The sequence below is a fragment of the Bos grunniens genome, chromosome 4, assembly GCF_055505025.1.
Source record: "Bos grunniens cultivar Pamir isolate PY7600 chromosome 4, Bosgru_T2T1.0, whole genome shotgun sequence".
NCBI lineage: Eukaryota > Metazoa > Chordata > Mammalia > Artiodactyla > Bovidae > Bos > Bos grunniens.
The window spans coordinates 16,838,720-16,861,516 of NC_141168.1; the positions used below are offsets into that span (position 1 = coordinate 16,838,720).

A 22,797-nucleotide genomic window follows, 5' to 3' on the forward strand; every position below is an offset into this window, starting at 1 on the left:
CAGAGGAATCAGTTCGACAATTGCCCAGGGATAAGCATGCCTGGAGGAGCTATGAGCACTTGACTGCTGCTGCTGCTGCTAAGTCACTTCAGTCGTGTCTGACTCTGTGCGACCCCATAGACGGCAGCCCATCAGGCTTCCCGTCCCTGGGATTCTCCAGGCAAGAACACTGGAGTGGGTTGCCATTTCCTTCTCCAATGCATGAAAGTGAAAAGTGAAACTGAAGTCACTCAGTCGTGTCCGACTCTAGTGACCCCATGGACTGCAGCCTACCAGGCTCCTCCTGTATAAAGCCAACCAGAGTGATGACAGGTAGCCCCACTGCATAATGCCATGTTTTCAGTGTATAGGATTATTCTTCAGGATGTTATTTGATCACTGGCACATCCAGTTCAGAGCAGTAAAGAGCACAGCAGTTCAAGTCACATGCCATGAAAGCTTCAAAGTTTGCTCTGATTTCTTAGTTACTTAGAGCTTTTCATAAGCTAAAAGTGTCCTTAATGTTTTAACTCTTCCCCTTCTTACTAACTAGGGAAAAAATAATATTTGTCTAGCACATGTCAGGCACTCAGAAATATTCATCTGAGTGATCATATTTCCCAAACTGTTAGAGAAATCTTTGGGACACAGGAATTCAACAGATGTGGTAGAAGAAAAAATATTCACTAGTTTTTTTTTTTATTATTGATTTTAGCCAAGAAGACCAGAAATAATCCAATAAAACCATGAACCAATGCTTTTATAAACTTTATGAGGCATGTCATAGAATTTTTTTGAGAATCTGGTAAAAACTGTGGACATTTCCCTAAGACATTTCCCATTCACAGCATTTTAAAATGAAATTTGAGGGATTCTTTGACACCTGAAATGAAAAAAGCCAATCTAGGAAGGTTACATATTATATGATTTCATTTGTATGTTTTTGAAACAGCAGTGAGATTAGTTGTTTCTAAAGGAAAAGAGATGAGTAGATTCTAAACTCTAGGGATGCGGGGGTTGTGATGGGGTTGTATGACTGTAAAAGGCAGCACAGGAGAGTCTTGTGGTGACTGGTTTTGTATCTTAATGTACAGTAGTGATTACACAAACCTACACATCTGATAAAACTTGAGAGGATTCTACATACACACACACACACACACACACACACACACACACGAAGGCTTGAAAGTCTGATAAAATTTGAATAAGTGTTATGGATCATGCTGTATGTGCTCAGTTGCTTCAGTTGTGTCCAACTCTGCGATCCTATGGACTGTAGCCTGCCAGCCTCCCTCATCCTTGGAATTCTCCAGGCAAGGATACTGGAGTGGGTTACCATGCCCTCCTCCAGGGAATCTTCCCGACCCAGGGATTGAACCTGCGTCTCTTGCATTGCAGGCTGATTCTTTACCCACTGAGCCACCTGGGAAGCCCATTATGGAGTGTATCAATGTTAATTTCCTGGTTTTGATAATGTACTGTAGTTATGCAAGAGGTAACCATTGGAGGAAACAGGGTCAAGGGTATACAGGATCTTTTTGTACATTTCTTTTTGTAACTTCCTGTAAATCTATAATTATCTCAAAAAAAAAATCAAATGTTCAAAAGTCACTTGGGCACTTAAACTATAGCCACAGCTCTGCTCCTCCCCAGAGCAGATCTAGTAGGCTGGGAGGCACCCAGAAATCTGCATCTGAACAGGCTCTTTGGATTCCGATGTAAAAGACTACTCCCACAATTCAAGAAATGCTATTCTAGGGCAATGGTTTCAGCCTCAAGGACTGGTCAAAGCACTGGCCAAGCATTCAAAAAGTAGTGATGCCTGACCTCTTGACCAGAATCTCTGGGATGGGACCCAGTCCCTTCTAACTTTAATAAGCTCTCCAGTAACCAGTACTGACAATTGATTGACAGTAACCAGACTGGGGGACCCACAAGCCCCATGTTAAAAACCCTGCTTTTTTTTTTTTTTTTAATTTTTTAATTGAAGGATAATTGCTTTACAGAATTTTGTTGTTTTCTGTCAAACCTGAACATAAATCAGCCATAGGTATACACTGCTTTAGATTTAACTAAAGCTCACGCTGTGATTCTCATTTCCCTAAACTCTTAGTTCTAAAAGGAAAGCATTTACATTGAGATGCACACGTATTTTGGTAACGATTCATTTGTATTGATTTAGTTATTACCAAAATAATTTTACATCAGTCAGTTCAGTTGCTCAGTCGTGTCTGACTGCCACCCCATGGACTGCAGCATGCCAGGCTTCCCTGTCCATCACCAACTCCTGGAGCCTACTCAAACTTATGTCCATATAATCTGAATTTTCAAAGAAAAAAAACCCAAAATAATACTTCTACATTCAAATGAAAGTTGTCCTTCCAAGTGAGCACCTTGGGAGCCTTTGAGCTTTTTTCTAGTAATGTTGCTAATGCTAAAAACAATTTTGTCACCATTTCTTTAGAATTGCTTCAGAGCTGGTTTATGAACCTCGTGAGAAAACTGGCCCCATTTTACATGTAAATTGTGTAATCTTATGGATTTATATTTATACTAACACTCATCTGTAGCTTGAGGAGCTCCTGGAAAGATCTTGATCAGAGAAACATTTAAGGGAAGCTTGTTTTTCCTTTTGGATGTCTGGGTGGCTGACCTGTTTTTGTCTGCCCAGCCCTCCTTTAGGAAGCACCCTCCCCCATTCCACCAGTTCTGGAGGAGCTGTCGATGACAGAGCCTGCCCTTCTGGTCACGGGGGTGGACTCACCATCAGGCATGGCTGATTATGGTATCTCATCTCCTTGACAACAGTGACTGGTCCACAGGGTGGGTGCATGACTGAGTCAGGACCAGTCAGAATCCTTCACTGGGTGTATGTTTAGTAAGTGTATACTTGGAGGCTGCTTGAGAAAAGCTCTGCTTTTCTCCTGAACGTGCTTAAGTAGGAATATATGAACCCAGAACAGTCAGTGGCCATCTTTGTACCACATGCTGGCACAAACTCCAGGTCAAGGTATGCTTCCTGCAGTGTTCCTTGCATCTTTCAAGCTTAAATTAGCTTGAACTTTTAAGTGTGTTTGAGCTGGGTTTCTATCATTTGTAATCCAGAAGTCCTAAATATTGCAAGGTATTCCTTTTCCTTTTCAATCTTGTGAATACCTAATGCCATTCTGCCTCTCAAAACATACTTTCCCAAGAGGCTCTGATCTCGGAGGCTTCCCCGGTGGTCCAGCAGTTAAGAATCTGCCTTCCGATGCAGGGGACATGCATTTGATCCTTGGTAAGGAAACTAAGATCCCACATACTTCGGGGCAACTAAGCCATGAACTGCAACTACTGAGCCCCCGTGCTCTGGTCCGCGTGCCTCAGTGAAGATCCTGCATGTCACAACTGCTGCTGCTGCTAAGTCGCTTCAGTCGTGTCCGACTCTGTGCAACCCCATAGATGGCAGCCCACCAGGCTCTCCCATCCCTGGGATTCTCCAGGCAAGAACACTGGAGTGGGTTGCCATTTCCTTCTCCAATGCATGAAAGTGAAAAATGAAAGTGAAGTCACTCAGTCATGTCTGACTCTTCACGACCCCATGGGCTGCAGCCTACCAGGCTCCTCCGTCCATGGGATTCTCCAGGCAAGAGTACTGGAGCGGGGTGCCATTGTCACAACTAAGACCCAACAAAGACAAATAGATAAATAAATAAATAAAAGAGGGTCTGATTTCAGTTTTGTACACTGGTATGAATGTATGGCCACATGTTACTGCCTCCTGAGGTGGGGTGAAAGTCATATCTGACTCTCTGTGACCTCTTGGACTATAGCCCACCAGGCTCCTCTGTCCATGGGATTCTCCAGGCAAGGATACTGGAGTGGGTAGCCAGTCCCTTCTCCAGGGATCTTCCCAATCTAGGGATCGAACCTGGGTGTCCTGCATTGCAGGCAGATTCTTTACCATCTGAGCCAACAAGAAGCCCTGAGGGGGTGGAATACTGCAAAGCCTCGTGCCCTAGGGCCATGAGTCAGGATCCAGGATCACCCAGCTCTGCTGCTTACGCATACAAGCCTTATAGGTGGACTCCGGAAATTCTGCATTTCAGCTTCCTTGCCCCTGAAACGTGGGAGTAAAACCACACAATCTCAGCAGTTTACTCTGCTTTAAATCCTGTAGTTCTTATGAGTTAAAAAGGAAGTTAAATAATGGTCTTTGAATTTTAAGTCTACTTTCTATAGGGCATAGAGATCAAACCAGTCAGTCCTAAAGGAAATCAACCCTGAATATTCATTGGAAGGACTGATGCTGAGGCTGACGCTCCAATCCTTTGGCCACCTGATGTGAAGAGCCAACTCATTGGAAAAGATCCTGATGCTGGGAAGGATTGAAGGCAGGAGGAGAAGGGGATGACAGAATGAGATGGTTGGATGGCATCACTGATTCAATGGAAATTAGTTTGAGCAAACTCCAGCAGATGGTAAAAGACAGGGAAGCCTGACATGCTAAAGTTCATGAGGCTGTGAAGGGTCGGACATGACCTAGCAATTGAACAACTATAGGGCTTGAAAACACATCCTGTTAACAGTAGAATCAGTGAAGTATTTGAATGACTTGAAGACCCTTCTCAGAATCTTTGATAAGCACAATTGTCAGTGTTTATTGAGTGCTTACTACTACCAGCCATGTTCTGAGTGCACTGCCTGTAGGATTTAATTTAATCCTCATAGGAAATGGATGGGGTAGTTACTATACCCACTTGTCAGAATAGAAAACTGGCAAGAGATGTTAAGAGATGTTAGCGATGTTAAGTAATTGCCCAAGATAGGGATTTGATCCCAATCTGACGGCTCCAGAGCCGTCATGATGATGACGACGACGATGATGATGTCAAGACGATGGCCATGACCTCGCCATCGTCTATACCAGTGACACTTCTTCCCCAGGCCGAGCAGGTGTGTGAACAGCCAGACTTCTAGCTGTGCAGACTGTGTCTTTTAAAGGTGGAAAGTCAGAGCAGCTTCTTGTTTAATGGCCCAGAAACAACCCTCCACCCCAGCCCAAGGTAACTTCTTGCTCCCTTCTAATTGAAATGTATGGATCATCACTTTAGGGGGCAAAAAATTCTTAGCCAGTTACTCATTTATACTTATTTAGGCACATAAGAATGTTCTTACTCAACTCTGAAGCACCTGGTGGAAAAGAAAATTTAGGCAAATCAGTGAAGTATTGTGCAGACAAAAATAATACTTGTTTGACTTGTTTAACTAGTTGTTTTCTTATTTTTTTTTTAAAAACTGACCAGTTGGTTCAATCAAAATCGTTCACAATTGTCTTCTGGGAATAGAGGCCTGGTGGAGTGCTGCTTTTAGCCTGTGGGCTGCCTGGCTCTGTTCTAGAAGGCCTGCCCCTGCTAGGGTGGCTGAGCTATAAAGGGTGGTTGATCTGGAGGTACCTACAAGCATCAGTATGAAAAGATGTCTAAGTCAACAGCTGAATGGCAAAGCACATTGGGAAATAATACATACAGTTGTGGAAATAAATAATAGTCCATTTGATGGTTAGCTCGTTCAACAAGCATGTATTGAGCACAAACTGTCAGGCACCAGGCTCACGTATGTTAACAGTATTCCTGAAAAAACTCTGGAGGAAGATGCATTAGCTAACGGTGCGTATCATGGGGACTTTTACTTTTCACATTGTGTACATTTAATAGGGGCTTCTCAGGTAGTGCAGTGATAAAGAATCTGCTGGCCAATGCAGGAAACATAGGATCAGTCCCTGAGTCAGGAAGATCCCCTGGAGGAGGGCATGGCAACCCACTCCAGTTTTCTTAGCTGGAGGATCCCATGGACAGAGGAGCCTGGTGGGCTACAGTCCGTGGGGTCACAAAAAGAGTCTGACGTGACTTAGCGACTGAATAACAAACAAATCTCTTTAATGTTCCACTAGTTTTCAGTGAGTGCTTTTGTAATAAGAAAAAAAAAAAAGAGGTTTGTCTTGTCAAGAGCTGAGGAGGGCGTTGGCAGTGGTGCAGCTGTCAGAACTCAGGTTCAAGGCCATGTCCTTGTGATTTAACAGCTGTGTCACCTTGAGCAAACCACAACCTTCCTGAGCCAATTTCCTGGATAAAGAGGCTGTTATGAGGGTCAGATGAGAAACAAGAGAATGCTTTGTCTGTAGTAAGGTTTTAGGCAAATGCTGGCCATGATAACCTCTCAATCAGGTGTGAAGGCCCCTGCTCATGGGGGGTGGGTTGGGTGATTGCTGGTGTCACTTTGTAGGGAGTGAAGAAGCTGGGTGAGAAGTGTCCCCGGGAGGTCAGGTGACATGCCACTCCCTTCCCTTGCTTTAGCACAAAGAACCTGAATGTGCTTCCGGAGACTTCAGGTTTCCAGGTAGAGACTGAAGAACTGATGGGGGCCTCTTTTGTTGGTGTTCAGTCGCTCAGTCATGTCCAACTCTCTGTGACCCCATGGACGGCAGCCTGCCCGGCTTCCCTGTCCTTCACTATCTCCCTGAGTTTGCTCAAACTCATGTCCCCTTGAATCAGTGATGCCATCCAACCATCTTATCCTCTGCCGTCCCCTCTCCTCAGGCCCTCAATCTTTCCCAGCATCAGGGTCTTTTCCAAAGATGCAGGCCTGTAGCATCTGACGACTGCTAAACAGTGAGCATCAGATGACTCCTTGCCTCGGTGTCAGGGCCACGTCCCAGCAGGTTGAGGAGGCTAATAGGGTAACTGTCGTCCTGGCCTTCAGTCTGACCTCTGACCTGGACTGTGGATGAGAAGGTGGTGGGCAGCTCAGTGGGGAAGGGTGGGCGTTGAGTGCTAGAGATCCCACGTGAGTGATCAGTCTCTAAAATGTTCCAAGGGAGCTAAGTAGGCATCCAAGGCTGGGAGTGGGCCCCGGGCGGGCTGGGCGGCCCACAGTCCTGCAGAGAAACCATGGCCTCACAGTCCTGCGGCTCCTTCCCAGCTTGGCTCAGCAGAGCATCCTGCCCTTTCTCATTAGCAACCTGAATCTGTCATTAGAACAAGGCAGGCTTGAGTTAGCAGAGAGGCGGAGCCCACTCAAGTTGCTGGGGACGCTTTTCTTGAGGAGCCAGTGACAGACATAGGTCCCTGGAGTCGGAAGCTGCTTTCTTCTGGCTACTTCCTACCGCTCAGATCAGGGTATGCGTTACCTGCCCGGGGAAGCCTTGGGGTGCTGGTGCCCAGGGGCAGACCCTGACCTCACAGAGCCCCTCGGAGCCACAAAGACTGAGTCAGCCTTTTCCCTCTCTGCAATACTTGGAGCCGGATCGGCTCTCCTCTCCTGCCCTCAGATGCTGGTGGACTCTCTGGTTCTTCGCTTCCCAGCTGGACATTGGACCTTGCACTCAGATGTATGCCTCCACCCCTCTGACTTGTCTTCCTGACCAGCTACTTATCTGCACATGGGCCCTGATTCTGTTTATCCACCAGGGCTTTGTAAAAGGCAAGTCTGGGGATTTGCCTGGTGGTCCAGGGGTTAAGACTGTGTTTCCTCTGCAGGGGACTTGGGTTCGATCCCCAGTCAGGGAACTTAAAATGCTGTGTGCCTCTTGGGGTCAAAAAAAAAAAAAAAAAAAAAGCCAATCTGATTGTAGCTCCTTCAGTGGTTCGTCTCCACGAAAGACTTTGGGAGTCCTGAGCACATTGTGCAAACATCCTTCACAGCCCGGCCCCTGCCTTGCTTCTGGCCTCATCCCTCCCTATTGCCCACCACTCGAGAGCCAGCACCAATGATCAACCTTTCTTCCTGACACGCTCCATCACCTCTCACATCCACGGGGGCCTTTGCACATGCTGGTCCCCTGCCTCCCGGGATCAGTCTTCTCTTTCTATCTTGCCAGGTTAACTTCTAGCAGTACTCCACTAACTGTAGCTCTTTTCTTGGCTACATTTTTACTTGGTTGTGAGTGGTTTAAATGCAAGGATCTGGTCTTTTTCTAACATTGAGGTCTAACATTTGTATTACAGGGTTGAATGTATTATAGGAGTTCTGTAATGTTAGTGGAGCAGGCTGTATCTAGGCCCAACCTCTTAAGCCCCCAAGCCCAGGCCCATCTCTCTCACTAGGACACTGAAGTAGCTCCCTATACGGATTGCTGGTCCCAGACCAACAGCCCCATCAAGGCCAAGTCTACCTTTGTGAAACAGAAACTGACCGTGCTGTCCCACTACCAGCAAACCTCTTATGACTTTCCAATGTTTGAAGCAAAAAAGTCCAAGCTTCTTAACTGCAATTAGGAACCCTGTAGGAACTCTCTCCTTGTCCCACTCCTCTTCCACCAAGGAGAGTAAAAAAGCTGGCTTCAAACTCAGCATTAAAAAAATGAAGATCATGGCATCCTGTCCCTTCACTGCATGGCAAACAGATGGAGAAAAAGTGGAAACAGTGACAGATTTTATTTTCTTGGGCTCAAAAATCACTGTGGATGGTGACTGAAGCCATGAAATTAATAGATGCTTGCTCTTTGGGAGGAAAGCTATGACAAACTTAGACAGTGTATTAAAAAGCAGAGACATCACTTTGCCAACAAAGGTCTGTATAGTCAAAGCTATGGTTTTTCCAGTAGTCATGTATGGATGTGAGAGTTGGACCATAAAGAAAGCTGAGTACCAAAGAATTGATTTTCAAACTGTGGTGCTAGAGAAGACTCTTGAGACCCCCTTGAACAGCAAAGAGATCAAACCAGTCAATCCTAAAGGAAATCAACCCTGAATATTCATTGGAAGGACTCATGCTGAAGCTGAAACTCCAATACTTTGGCCACCTGATTCAAAGAGCTGACATTGGAAAAGACCCTGATGCTGGGAAAGATAGAGGGCAGAAGGAGAAGGGGATGGCAGAGGATGAGATGGTTGGATGGCTTTATTGACTCAATGGACATGAGTTTGAGCAAACTCCAGGAGATAGTGAAGGACAGGGAAGCCTGGCGTGCTGAGGTCCACGGGGTCGCAAAGAGTGGGACACAACTGAGTGACTGAACAGCAACAACAACACATGTTCTAACAACTAAGCAAACATTTGAAAAAAAGAATGCACATATTGCCCTGAAAGTAGTTCTCATCATGAGCCACAGATGTCGCTGTGTTCACCATGAACATTGAAGATATCCCAGGAAGCCCCTGTGAATTATCTATGGCACCTTTGGGTGCCTTAGCGCACAGTTTGGGAACTGTAACCATACATTGCTGCTATGAAACTGTTATTTGCGGTTCCCTTTGTTTGCACTGCTTCTCTATGTTTCCATTCCTTTGCACATGATTGTTGCTCTGAAGCCCTGATCTGCATCTTATCTGAAAAACCTTTCTGACCGTCAGGTCACCTGTCGCTTCTTCTGTGGAGTCTTCTCGGACCCTTCATTTCCCATAGTTTCCATGGCATCTTGTCCATTCATCTATTGATTTGCATCTCACTGTTTTATTTCTTGGGCTTCCTTGACAGTCTCCTCACTACTCTGTGAGTTCTTTGAGGACAAAGCCCTGTCTTGTTTGTCTTTCATCCCCGAGAAGCTGGCAGAGCACCTCGTACCAACAGGTAACTGGGAAGACGATTCTGTGGCTGCCTTTCTAGTTCTAAGAAATCACTTCTTATTCTCCCGGGTTCTCAGTTCCTGCTACTGGCAGATTGAAGCCAAACTTGAACCTCGTTTCTCTTTACTGGCCTTTATCTTGCATTCTCGAAGTCACTGGTCCCCATCCCTCTGAAATGTGTGGCTTACTTTGTCTTTCTCTTCTACTGCTTGGCAGGGCCATCACCTTTGTGTCCACCCTACTGGCTTCTTCACCTGAGCGCTAATATTTGTGGTCATCCCAGGTCTGGCTGTGTGTGGGGTCACCGTGGTGAGCCAGGCTCCTGTTGCAAGCCAACGGCTCTCTCAGAGATCTCGTTTGAATCAGGAATTTCCTGATGTGTTGGCACCAAGATCTTGCTCCAACAGAGAGTGAGGTCAGCAGAGAGCCTTCCGCGTCCCTTCAGGGTCACCTAACAGCAACTGGCTGCCCTTTCTGTGTCTCCATCTCTAGCCATCAGCTACCCCTCCTCCCACCATCCCACCCTAAGGTCCTTCTCTGACTGTTCTCACTGGGTAGACCATTGTTCTTTTCTCCTCCTCATCTCTCCATTATTCCAGACTGTACTTGACTACTGCCTCCTCCTGGAAGCCTTCTCTGCTTTCACTGGCCCATGATTCTACCCAATTCCTGGTTGTCTGTTCAATGTGGCATATTCAATCCCTCGTTACCCAGCATTCTTGCATGACTTAGCCCAGGTCTGTGTTTCTCTTCTAAATTAGGTGCCAGATTTTCTTCAGGAAAAGAGATATGAGTGATACTTTGGGGAGAAGAGTGGAGCAGTTTCTCCCACCACCATCAGCCCAGGGATAGACACTCCACGGAAACCAAACTATCTGTTGAGTGGACAATGTCTGGGGCAGGGCCAAGAGGGAGCTAGTCCTTCAGATGCGGGGGTACCGTCTCGTCAGTCTTTGTGCCATCTGAAGTCACAGACACAGACGGAAGTGAGTGTGGGAAAGCTCAGAAAGAGGGGAGGAACGGAGAGCCCTCCCCAAACGAGTGATGATCTGATGGTAGAGAGGGCCTTGCATTTGGAATGAGAACTGGGGCCAGTTCCTTGAGTCTTGGGGGTCACAGTCTATTCACCTGGCAGAGATATCGGGTGGAAAAGCAGGTCTCATTACTCTTCGTTAGGGACCTTCTACCGCTGTGAACATGCTTGCGTGGTCCCTGTGTGGGTTTCTAAGTAGTGAGAACAGAGGCTTAATAAGGAATCAGATCTGAGTTCACATAAGTGGGCCTGGAAGACAAAGGGCCCTTCTAGTTCTTGGTGAATTGTGGCTGCGTCAAGCTCTAGTCAAGCTTTCTCCCAAACAGAGCTTGGCTAAAGGAGGGAATTGGGCAGCAATGGGGGAAAATTATCTGAAGCAAACCTATAATGATAAACCTCTCTACTCTATTGGATACACCCGCCCATTTAATTTATTCAGTTAATAAAACTTATTCCCCAGAGGGGGACAGGCAGAGGTAAGCTACAAACCAATCTGCCCGTGTGAGCATGAATATATATGTATATCTCATAACAATAAAAATAGAGTAATTAAGAGATGTATTGAAGTGTACAGAAATCCTGAAGGACACTGAAGTTTCCAATTCGAGTTACTGTCCTTGGTGCAAATTTAATTCACTAGGGAACAGATAAATAAAAAGGAAGAAAAAACAAATTCAGAACAGATGTTAGGCAAGCAATTTTTTTCACAGTAAGAATCATAAACATGAAGAAGAGCCTATAAGGCAAAGTTGTTGATGCAAACAGCGTCAAGCTACTAAATAAATAGTTAGATGGCACCGCAGGGACAAAGAAACATTAAAATAGTCATTTGGCTGTCCCAGAATATTTGCGCCCACACGGTTATGCCCAAGTGTGTAGATATGCAGGCATCAGAAGGAAGTGTGTGTGTGTGTGTGTGTGCGCGCGCATATGCCTACTATTACATAGAATATGTGCAGGACATATATTTGTGTGAGAGTATGTAGCAAAACCTCCTCTCCCTCAATGATGTGTGAACTCAGAATATGAATTGAGGGGCTTGGCAAGAGCTAGAATGAGCCCTGAAAAGACAGTGTGGCCTGGAACTCCATGCCACCCGAGGAATGTGCTGTCTTGGGCTAGGTATTATTAGAAAGCCCAGATGTGGAACTGTCAAGAAAGGAGAATTTAATGGCCAAAGAATTTTAGACACAGCTGGGGAAAAATAAGAGGTGGGGCAGTGAAGGGATGGAAATTAAAGCACAGATCACAGTATTTCAGGAACAGAAGGAAGCTTGACAATGATCATTCTAGCCAAACACCCCTATTTCATAGCTAGGAAAACAGAGGTCACCAGAGGTGAGATGATTGTGTGGGCAGCACTTGAACACAGGCCATTGCCCTGGAGCAGCCCCTGTGCAGCAGGAGACATGAAAGGCCAGAGAATATCCACATGCAGAAGTGGGGAAATTCACCCCAGAGTTAGCTAGGGCTCCTGCAGTGGGCACCCCTCTGGGATGGCAGGTGGCTGCAAGAGGACCTTTGAAAGCCCACCCTGAGGGGCTGAGGCATCATGATCAGGATCCCTACTCCCTGCAGGGGTGGGGGCCATGCTGGTGGAGACCACTAACAGTTCCTTTGGTTTCACATCAGCCTGGGAGGCAGGCAGGCGCTCGGGTACCTGTTAAAAGTGAGGATGATGGTGAATCACTCATTCTAGTCCCACAGCTGGGAAGAGCTGAGCTCAGACCAGACCCAGCTCTGCTTCCCAATCCAGTGCTCTTTCTGTCACCTTAGGCAGACCCCTAAGAGTAGGGCTAGAGAAAAGGTTTCCCTGGGGAGAGAAACCAATGGTCTGAGAGCAGAGCCCAGCCCAGTGGAGTGCATCGTAAGAGTCTGCCCTTCACCTTATCTATGGGTCCCAAGATGGTCTGATGTGGGATTAAATCAATTCTATATTTTATGGGCTAATTCCTGGATGGATGGCTCATAAGTCACAGATGGGGAAAGATTACAGATGCTGCCACCCAAATGCTTGACTTTAGGATGAAAGACTTCCCCCAAGTCCTTTCATTATGTTCCAGGGAAATAATACTAATTACCAAAATCACCAAAACCTAAGACCTTCCCGTTTGAGGTTTTATTGGGGACAACTTTGTCCTGAAAGGCGCATATTCAATGGAGATTCCTTTGGTTATTCAGTAAATAGTTCCTGAGCACTTTTTGTGCAGTCTAGGCCCTGGGAGTATCCAAGCAAACAAGAGACAGAGTTCCTGTCCTCATGAACCTTATACTCCAGCAGGACAGTAAACAATGGCACGCCTTGCTGTTAGGGCCATCATCCTAAGGCAGGAGTGCACAGAGTGTCCAAGGAGCAACCAAGGGGACAGGGGAACGGAAATGGCTTTGGATTAACAAGGGCTTCCCAGTTGGCTTAGTGGTAAAGAATCTGCCCGCCAATGCAGGAGACAGAGGTTCAATCCCTGGGTCAGGAAGATCCCCTGGAAGAGGAAATGGCAACCCACTCCACTATTCTTGCCTGGAGAATTCCATGGACAGAGGAGCCTGGCAGGCTACAGTCCATAGGGTTGCAAATAGTTGGACATAACTGAGCACTCATGTGCATAACAAGGAGAACCTGCCCTCCCCCGTGCTTACCTCTTACTAACCACATGTCATTCTTGTCTTAAAGTCACTGATGTTTCCAAATATTGGACTGGCCAAAAAGTCCTTCAAGTCCAAAACAGACCTTTTGGTCACCCCAATAAATTGAAGCTAATGCAATTAGGTCAGGTAAACTTGAAGTGTTCTTGGGACAGTCACATGAGATACTGTATTGAAAGGCCAAGACCCAGACAGAGGACTGGAAAACGGTCATGGATTAATAACATTTTACTACATGTGGCCCCAGGGAACAAAGATCTCTCTTTCTTACGGTCTTAAAAGCAGGCCATACAGCCCATAGAATGTATGCACAGGCCCAGAAAGGGCCCAGAAAAGGATGTCCACTGCAGCAGTTGAATGACAGGCAGCAGTTGGAGGTAACAGACTTGATGGGTGCACAGCGTCATGATGGAGCTTCAAAGTGTAGTGTGAAGTAAAGAAACTAAAGGATAAATGAGTGATATGACACAACCATTGGCATGAGCTGAAGCGTCCCTTGGACAGAAAGTAGATCAAACCAGACTATCCCAAAGGAAATCAACCCTGGAAATTCATTGAAAGGACTGATGCTGAAGCTCCAATACTTTGGCCACCTGATGCAAAGGGTCAACTCACTGGAAAAGCCCCTATTGCTGGGAAAGATTGAGGGCAGGAGGAGAAGCAGATGACAGAGGATGAGATGGTTGGCTGGCATCACTGACTCAATGGACATGAGTTTGAGCAAGTTCTGGGAGATGGTGAAGGACAGGGAAGCCTGGTGTGTTGCAGTCTATGGGGTTGCAAAGAGTCGGACATGACTGAGTGACTGAATAACAACAAAGAAAACACATGTGAACAACAATACCCAGTTTGCAAGAACTTGCAACACCCACCCCCCTCCCGAAACACACATTAAGCACAATGGAATGGTTGTCTTTTGGGAACAGGAAGGGACCAGAGAGAAAGGTGTGGGAATAAAAGGGAATCAAACATGCAAAATATGAGGCTGTGTCCCCAGTTCTCCATAGCGCCACAGAATAAACACACTCCCTCCCACACCACCTCCAAAGGGAGGTGATTAATAATTACTGGCGGTAACGCTGATAATTTGCAATGGTGAAGTAAACTCTTCTTATCAATGCCTGTTTTTCATGTGGAATTCTTTAGGAGTAAAATGCTGCTGCTTATTAGATCAGCGTTTCCTTTCAGTGCCTGTTCTCCATATTCTAGTCCCAAGAGACATTCCAGAAAGGGTGAAAAAAAAGTTCTGTGGTCAAATAAACACTGCATACTAAATTTCCCTCTTGGAGATGTTCCAAGCACATTATTAAGTGAACAGTTCTGAGAGACCTGTGTTCCATGGATTAATCCAGTGTTTCCAGCCATTGACCGAGGGGAACTCCCCACTTTAGTTCCATGTAACAATTATCTTTGTCAATGGAAATGGTCCAGAGGCTGCACTGTGGGAAATGCCACTGGAGGATAAGAGGCGGGAGATTCCAGATTCCAAGTGTAGCCTGCGGCTCCCCCACCCCCTACTGTATCCCAGCGTGGCCGGGCAATCCTTCCAGGGCTCTGTTCCCAAGCCACCTTGGACCCAAAGTCTCAGTCATAGTTACAACTGATGGTGGCGAGGATGGTGCTGTCTTCCCCTCTGCTGTGTTCCATCTCCTCATTATGTAGGGAATGATCGTTTTCTCTCTAGAAGTCAAAGCCAACATCAGTGATTAATGTTGCCTAGTCCCTTATTCCTTGTAACTAACTAGTAGTTCAATTCTGCTCTCCTTTATGAAAGTCGACCTCTCTTTTCCTCATGTTTCTGTTGTTCCAAATCACTGTTATCACTCACCTGGGTTGTTAGGATGGTTGTCTGCTTGTCTTTTATAAATTCCATCCTCCCTCTTCATCCCTGGTGGCTCAGATGATAAAGAATCTGCCTGCAAGGCAGGAGACCCAGGTTTGATCCCTGGGTTGGAAAGATCCCCTGGAGGAGGCCATGGCAACCCACTCCAGTATTCTTGCCTGGAGAATCCCATGGACAGAGGAGCCTGGTGGGCCATAGCCCATGCGGTCGCAAAGGGTTGGACACGACTGAGCGACTCACACACACACACACACACACACACACACACACACACCCTTCATTCCTCACCTTGCCCTTCTCCATTCTGTGCATCTGTACAATAACCTACTTCAAATAACCCACTTTTTTAGCACCATTCCTTAGATCCATCTCCCCTCCTGCCACTGCAGAGAGGTTGTCCTCTCCAGTGTCCAAACCATCACATTTTCTTAGCACACCTTTGTCCTCTATAGTCTCCCTTTCAACATCTCAGCTAAAACCTCTAAACTTCCTTCCAAGCCTATGTGCCTGAGCCCACAGGCCACCTGTCAGTTCTCCCTTACCTGGGTAGCTACAGAGCTAGTTAATCTCTCAATGAAAGCACACGCTGTGCTCTGGGGAGGACCCAGGGGAGTTCAGTGCGTCTCCTCCAGCAAACGGCCACAAAGCTGGAACACGGGCCTCGAAAAATAGCTAAAAGACTGTGTGAAAGAAGCACAGAGGGAGAAAACTCAGAGGCTACAAATGACAGGGACCTGATCTTGACAAATTGCTGCAGGTAGGAAACCTGGAGATGGAAGGTGCTGGGGAGAGAAGAGTAGGCCTTGGGAACGAGAAAGAGTTCCAGACAGAGAAGGTCATGTTTAAATGAGACCCAAAGGCCACAGTGACTTGGTGGGAAAGAGGAAACTTGGAGGGGGCTGAAAACAGAACTGAAGAGCAAACACATAAATTGTAAAAGGCTTGGCAGAGAGGAGTGAGATAAGGCGAGAAGGGGCTCTGGGTAAGGACTACCGGGAATTTATTAAAACGAACTGAATTTATGGTGCCGTACAAGCATCTGTTGATAACGGGGCAAGTCTGGTAAAGAATGTGCTCACTGGCTTGTAGTCAACAGGAAGCCGGGGCAAGATGACAAGGGCCAGGCATTCCGATCAGAAATGTGTCATTCAGGCTGGCCAGCAAGGTTCCGGAGCACAGGGAGGGGCTTACATTTCTTCCGGAGGTCACTTTTGAGGTTAGAAGCAAGAAGTGACAGCCACTCAGTCACGGTCAAAAGGAAAAATACAGCATTGCAACTCCAAATGCAGCTGCTCCAGAAAACAGTAGAGCAGTTCTGCAAAAATTAAACATAGGGCTTCTCTGGAGGCTCAGTGGTCAAGAATCCACCTGACAATGCAGGAGACACGAGTTCCATCCTTGATTCAGGAACATCCCACATGCCACAGACCAACTAAACCCGTGCACCACAACTACAGAGCCTGTGCTCTAGAGCCCGGAGAATCGCAATTACTGAGCCCACGTGCTGCAAATACTGAAGCCCACATACCCTAGAGCTTGTGCTTTGCAACAAGAGAAGATCCAGCAATGAGAAGCCCGTGCATCGCAACTAGAGAATAGCATCTGCCACTAGAGAAAAAAAGCCCTCGCAGGAACAGAGACCCAGCACAGCCAAAAAATAAAGCAATCAATTAATTAAAAAAAATATTAAGCCTAGAATTAACATAGGATCCCAGCAATTCCATTTCTGGATGTAGATCTTTAAAAACAAAATGGATAGGAGGTATTGAAAAGAGATTTGTGCACTGGTGTTCATAGCAGTGTTGTTCACAATAGCTCAAGGGTGGAAGACACCCAAGTGTCCATCAGTGAACAGATGGACAGATGAATGGATAAACAGAATGTAGTAAATAAAAAATAGATTGTTATTCAACCCTAGAAGGGAAGAAAATTCTGATACATGCTCCATGGATGAGCCCTGAGGACATTATGCCGAGTGAAATAAGCCAGTCACAAAAGGACAAATACCGTATGATTCCACTCATATCAAGTACCTAGACTAGTCAAGTTCATAGAGACAGGAAGTAGAATGGTGGCTTCTCAGGCTAGGGGAAGGGAGAATGGAGAGTTATTGTTTAATGGGTAGAGAGTTTCCATTTTTCAAGATGAAAAAGAGTTCTGGAAGACTATACTTTCAGGGATCATTTCTATAGTTCGTTACTAGAGAAGTTTCTCTGATCGTGTAGAGCACCCGAAACCACGAGGAAGAGACGCAGCGTTTTCTCCTGAGCATGAAGTTGGCGTTTGGTGCTGCTGGACGCAGCTGCCATCGGCCGTTGATCGTTCTTCTCTCCCGTCTGGGAGAGTAAGAGGGAGAAAACGCCGTCTGAGTGAAAAAAAAAAAGAAAAGAAAAAGAGTTCTGGAGAAGAATGGTGGTCACGGTTGCACAACGTGAATGTACTTCACGCCACTGAACTCTACGCTTAAAACTGGCTAGGACTTGGTGGTCCAGTGGTTAAGAATCTGCCTGCCAGTGCAGGGGACCAGAGTTCGATCCTTGATCCAGGAAAATCCCACATGCCACGGGGCAACTATTGACCCTGTGCTCTAGAGCCTATGTGCCACAACTGCCGAACCCACATGCTGGAGTCTGTGCAGGAGAACCCAACCTCTAGCAGAGAAGTCTAAGGTTTGGGGGCATCAGTTAAGAACCTTTGGGCCGGAGTCTTTTGCAAAGATCCAAGGGCCGTGTCACTCATAAGATACAACCTGTGGTCCAGCAGTGAGAAGGAGAAGAGAGCTTGAGGAGTTACAGACAACTTTCAAAGACAAATGGAAGGTCCACTCAAGAACTGCCTCTCTGGTGGGTCCTATGACCCAGGTACTGCATTCACAACAGAGAACACGGAGTGGAACAAACTAGAGAGGGCTTGGAGTCCCTTCTCCCGGAGGTCCTGCTGTGAAGGGCCGTGGTCTCGATTAATACCAGGACGTCCATTTCCCCTGTAGCCTGAGTAGCATCAACAGGTGTTGGTGGATGTTGTACCACAACAGACCACACTTCCCACGTCCACCTACCATGTGGTGACAGGCCATCCACCAGCCGTGTGTTCAGAGCAAAGATTAGTGAGTTCTTCTCTAAGCAGAGGCAAAAATAGAATCATCTGCTCACAGTGCCTCCTTGGTGGTTAATGTGGGGAGCGTGGTAAACATGTCAGAGAGTCAGGCCTTTAAAAACAGGCCAATAAACTGAGAGCCTCAGCCAGAGTGGAAAAGTTGATATAGTGGGCTGCAGAATTCTTGCATCTTGGGGGTGAGATGGGGGAGAAGTTGTTAGGAACATGGTCTTGAGATGTGAAAATGATCAAGGGACTTATTTGAGTAGTTAAGTTTCTATGATCTGCCCCAGGCCTGCAGGCATCATAAAACCTGGCAGTGCCTTGCTGGGAATTACTTCGTGTCCACAGCTGCAGAAATGTCACACAGAAGTCTGACCAGGAAGAATGGGAATGTATAGCAAACAATCCAAACTCTGAAAGATTTAAGGGTCCTGAGGAAGAAAGGAGAACATGTTCCATTTTAAAGATAAACTTTGATTACTCAAACCAGTAGAATTTCAAATGTGTGCAGTATCTGACTTTTTTTGGTTGACAACTTACACTGTGGATCTAGAGTTAATTTGGTTTTGCATTGCCTTTTGCCCTCTGTGAGGAACACACTTTAAAACTGTTTTTTTTTTTTTTTTTAATCATTCAAGGGTTCTGAGAACTTATTTGAGAGAAGTTTTTCTGCTTACAAAATAGTAATCAAAGAGGAACTTGAAGCTCCATGGGAACTAGGAAATTAGTTGCTTCTTTGAATTTAGCCACCTGATGCAAAGAACTGACTCATTGGAAAAGACCCTGATGCTGGGAAAGATTGAAGGCAGGAGGAGAAGGGGACGACAGGGGATGAGATGGTTGGATGGCATCACCAACTCTATGGACATGAGTTTGAGTGTGGGAGTTAAGCTGTGGGAGTTGGTGATGGACAGGGAAGCCTGGCATGCTGCAGTCCATGGGGTTGCAAAGAGTCGGACATGACCAAGTGACTGAACTTGAACTTAGCAAAGATGTTTTTTAAATTATGAAATCAAAGAGGGTTTGTCATTCTTCTCTTTGAATAGAATAGGGAAGATATTTGCATTCTCAGTTAATTAGGGTTAAGAGCCATGAGAACTGGGTGAGTGTGTGCCATTTGGGGAATTATCTACGCAAAAGAGTTGTTGACAGAAGATACAATGCCTAGTGCCGTGTGTTCTCTGGACCTGCTTCCAGATGGGAGAATGTTTTGGCAAATGCCACAGTGATTCATAACTATGTTACATAACTGTATTTTGCATTTTGGGTTGAACAACTTGGATTTGTTGCAGGTACAATACAATTAAGTATGGAATTTATTATTCAAAAATATTAGCTGGAAACAGCTCTTATGTGATTTTCATTTATTTGAAGATGTTCTATTGTTTGGGAACGCATCTTCACAGGACTGTCATTTGAGGAATAAAGAAGTTACTGATGCTGTATTTGATTGTCACCGATGGAGCAGAAGCCCCTTTCCACCTTGAACCTGGTGTATTGGTGGATTTTTGGAAACACACATCAAGGAATGCCAAGCTGAAGGTCCGTGGCTGACTTCCCAGAGGGATGTTCATCTCCCACCAGCAGTCTGGCTGCCCCCAGAGGTGACATGATGGCCGGCATCCTCGGCCTCACTCTGTCCCAGCCAGGATGGACCTTTTGTTGCCAGCTGGTCACAGGGGTTGGGTCTGGTTGCTGAGTCCCAAGCCTCACATCGTGCTGTCAGTCTCAGGACTGAGAATCCGCACAAGATTTATTCCCTGGGCCCCTCCCCATGAGGCCCTGCTTGGACTCCTGCCAGACTCTCTTCTCAGGGCCAAGAATATCCCCTTTTTCCTATTTTGTTTTTAGTCACTCAGTCATGTCCAAATCTATTGCGACCCCATGGACTGTAGCCCTCCAGGCTTCTCTGACCATGAGATTCTCCAGGCAAGAATACTGGAGAGTGTCGCCATTTCCTCCTCCAGGGGATCTTCCCGACTCAGGGATCAAACCTGCATCTCCTGGATTGGCAGGTGGTTTCTTCACACTGAAGCACCTGGGAAGCCCTCCAAACCCCCTCGTTAGGCCCTAATGGCCACTAACAGGCCTTTTTGATTTCTACTTTACTAGACTCCCGGCTACTGCCCAGCCAGCACCTTCTCAATGGGCAGTTTTCTCCTGGACTGTCCAGTGATTACTAGAATGGAGCCGTCAGTTTTTTCCCCTTTAAATGTTATGCTTTGCTCATCAAAAGGAACCTGGTCTCTCAATTCACACAGCCTGGCTGGGTGTCCATGCCCAGACACCCCAGGGGATGAGCAAAAATCTTATGGAGAGATGTTTTACATTGTCAACTAATCATATTATCAACAAATTATGTATATTTTGGTAAGCATTTTAGCTTGAAATATTCTGTGTTAATGCTGGGACTTAATTTTAATTAATTAACTTCAGATTTTAAAGAAGGAAAAGCTATTGGGCAGCCAGGGCTCTGCTCAGGTCCACATTGTTCAGGGGCCCCATCCCTGGAGAAATAGTGTCTCATCTTTGATTCTACTTCAGCTGACAAAATCTCTTTTGTCAGAAATTTCTCAGAATCTTAAACCACACTGGGGCAAAATAAAACCAGGGGCTAATCAAATGTTTCTAATGTAGACGGTTGGAGCTGAGTCATCCCATTTGCAGTCGCCTAGTTTTGAACTAGAAAGGACTGTAGTTATCATCTGGCCCTTTGCTCTTCGAATTGCTTATCTTGACTCACCAGTGATGATGAAACCAATTTTGTGGATCGTGATCAGATTGCATTTGCTTTGTTTTTTCATGAACTAGAGTAGAAGAGAAGAGGAGAATAGACTGGATCAAAGCGGATCTTGCGTAGTAAAAGATATTTAGTAAAACTTTGATTTCAGGTGTATGTGTGTACTGGATCATAATGTAATATACATTATTTACTGAGGCTTATAATTAAACAAAGGGTCAAAGTCCCTGATCTTGTCCCAACCCCCTCATTTCGTACCCGAGAAAACTGAGACTCCGAGAGGGGAAGCCACTGGCCCAAATCCTCAAAGCCAACAAGTAGTCATAGAAAGAGAGTTGGAGCTGAAATGTGAAACTCAATTTTCTATTGTAAGTTGCCATGCTCTATTTGATGTTTTTCTAGCCAAACAAGAGTAATTTATATAGGCTGTTGATGTTTAGAAGTGTGGGTCACAAAGACATGGACATCAGTAGTCACTAAAACGCACAGCAACTGTCACCTATAGGTTGTCATAGAATGAAGATGGGGGAGGGCAAGAAAGCGGTGTGAAGTAAGGGGTAAAAGAGAAGGTCAGAGGTCCAAGAAAGTGGGTAAATTTCAGAAGGGTCTTTGGATGGCTTTTAGGAAGAGGGAACGTCTTAAACTGCACGAAAAAAGAAAGTTCTGTAGTAATCCACCATTTGGGATCACAAGAGACCATGCGAGGGACAGAGAGGGATGAAGAGTCTATTAAAGTTTCATTTGATAAAAATGGGGCTGTAATAGAAATCTCTGTCTTCTTGGTCTAGATTGCCCATTTGTCTGAGAACAGTTGTTCTTTCCATAATCCTCCCGATTGGGCTAGGCATTTAGATCAGTGTGCGTTCTCAGCTGCTCGGTCAATGGACTACAGACCCCATGGACTGTAGCCCACCAGGCTCCTCTGTCCATGGGATTGTCCTGGCAAGAATACTGGAGTGGGCCACCATTTCCTCCTCCAGGGGATCTTCCCAATCCAGGGATCAAATCTGCGTGTCCTGCATTGGCAGGCAGATTCTTTACCACTGAGCCACCTGGGAAGCTCCTTTGGATTGGTGGTAACTGTCAAATATGTTCCTTTTGACAGCTTTCTTGTTGTTCTCAATGACCTCCTGAAAAGAACAGCCAATCTTATCAGGGTATTTGCTTTTATGAAATAATGTGGCCCCCTAAAGTACAGTATCACTTTAATAAACACTCACTTAAACATGTATTCTAAAAGGCAGAGTATCAGGATTGACGTATGTTGACCAGTGAGTATTGATATCTAACTCATTGAATGATTCTCAATGATTGTGGCATAGAGACCATCAGATCTCCTATTAATTTTTTGAAGCTAGTGATTCTTAGCTTTGCTTTCAACACTTTCATAAAAGGCTCAACTTTTACCAAGCTTGGGGACCCAAATATTGCCCCCAGGCTGGCCTTCCGGGCAAATGTGAAGATAATTTAGAATTTCTGTACTTAATTCCATAGTTTCAAGGGTACTGTGTTTCCATTTACATCAGTTCCTCTTAAAACAGAGTCACAGTTTTAGGTCACTTAGTAAGTGAATCTCATTCTGAGGCGTGTGCTCCATATTGGCAGCAGAAGCTTTATTTAAGTTGGACTCTGTACATTGTCTGTGAGGCTCTTTTGCATCTGTGGCTCCATTCCTGCCTAAGATTTCTGCCATTCTTCCACATCTATGATTTTATTGAGCTCGGTCCAGTTTAAAAATGAGAACAATCTCCCTATATCCGTTGTCCAGTGTGAGTCTGAATATTTGTATTTTCTTGAACAAATCGGCATAGTTTCCACCCTAACGGATCCTCTCCCTTGTTTTCAAGTCCAGCATATTGAGATGTCTCAGTGTCTTCTAAACAAAGACTGGTCCTGTGGCAGAGGAGTGCAC

At 45.7% G+C, this 22,797-nt stretch overlaps 1 protein-coding gene and 1 non-coding gene across 2 annotated transcripts in view; one reads left to right on the forward strand and one right to left on the reverse strand.

The window, feature by feature from the left end:
* TBXAS1 (thromboxane A synthase 1) overlaps positions 1-22,797 on the reverse strand; it is a 173,368-nt gene that overhangs the window by 95,257 nt on the left and 55,314 nt on the right. The window lies entirely within an intron of this gene.
* Positions 17,208-17,418, forward strand: LOC147373702 (small nucleolar RNA U3). The gene has a single exon (XR_015163289.1). It is a non-coding gene; the product is annotated as a small nucleolar RNA U3 (small nucleolar RNA).